The sequence below is a fragment of the Arachis ipaensis genome, chromosome B07 (assembly GCF_000816755.2).
Source record: "Arachis ipaensis cultivar K30076 chromosome B07, Araip1.1, whole genome shotgun sequence".
Classification (NCBI taxonomy): Eukaryota; Viridiplantae; Streptophyta; class Magnoliopsida; order Fabales; family Fabaceae; genus Arachis; species Arachis ipaensis.
In genome coordinates this window covers 118,448,239-118,449,682 of record NC_029791.2, presented here as the reverse complement: position 1 = coordinate 118,449,682, position 1,444 = coordinate 118,448,239, and positions in this window count along the sequence as shown.

The following is a 1,444-nucleotide window of genomic DNA, read 5'->3' as shown; positions in this document are numbered from 1 at the left end:
TTAATGGATAAATGAGATATTGTTTAGTCTCAATCAATTTTTCGAAAAGATCATTGAACTCGTTTATATATGAAAGTTGGTCATTACTTATTAGAGAACACGTCTAATGTAAAATTATGAAGTTCACTATATATGAAGTGTCAATTGTTATATTAGTATGAAGCCGAATTTCTAATAATTTTATTGTACAAAAATATAATAAACTGAATAAAAATAGCCAATTTTAGAACCATGTTTGGAGTCTCTAGGCTGCAATTTCTAACTGAATAATAATAATAATAATAATAATAATAATAATTTAAGATTAAAATGTTAACTAAAAGTTATGTTTGCAGATTAAAAGCTTCACGTAAAAGAAAACCACAAACAAAAGCATAAGCTATGTAGTTGGCAGTGACAACAAAACATAACATACATAGCACCTTACTCCTCCTACTTAGAATTGAGATCCGACACCATATAAGAAGGGATTTGTCTCTCAAAATTGAAACTTTGATTTTACTTCTTGCGGCAAATTAGTCAGTTCTTGGTTTGTCGCGTGCATCATTTTTGCGTGTTTTCAAAGACAAACACTATTAACCCGTGATGACAGTTTATTTATCATTCACATACATAATAAAATTATTTTTGGTTTTTTCCTGCACCTGCTCCAGAGTTATACTATTAATATGATAGTTACCCACATAAAAATGTTTAAAATTTGTATGCAATGATAATAACTAAAATATTGATATCGATTCTCAATTATTACGTTTATATCAAAATATCTTTATATGACTTCACGTAAATAATTTGAAAGGAAAAGTAAAGGAAAAGTATAGGTACCAACATATTATTTGTTAATTTATTGCCAACAATAATTAATTATTATATTTTAAACACATATATAAAAAGACACATCCAAAAAATATATCTATAAAGACACTTCTATTAAATACAATCATAAAAAAGATATTTTTATTAGACACATTTATAAAGACACAGAAATACTGTTAATAACGTTGTTGTGGGATTGAATTTAAAGAGGTGGAAGATAAAATATAGTTGAATTTAAGCTTGCCAAATTAAATTTTTCAAAGTGTTTCCTTTTATTTGTCAAAATCATTTCTCATTAATACTATCATTTTCGTTTTATAATACTAACACTTTAAATATTTAATATAGCTAACATATTTAGATACAATTGATCTAATTAATCAATTCACAATGTCATCATCCAACATCTCATAATAACTTAAAAGGTAAATAATTATACATGCATTTGAATGGTTGTAATTGCAATACTGGCCTGGGATTTCATTAATTAAGCTCACGAGTTAAGGAAAAAAAAAAGATAATTAATTAATTAAGATCATAGTCATAAGCATAAACTATAGAGCATGCATAAATAATCAAACCACTCTATTTTGTTTTTTCTTTTCATTTTGTTTACACCACTTCCAAC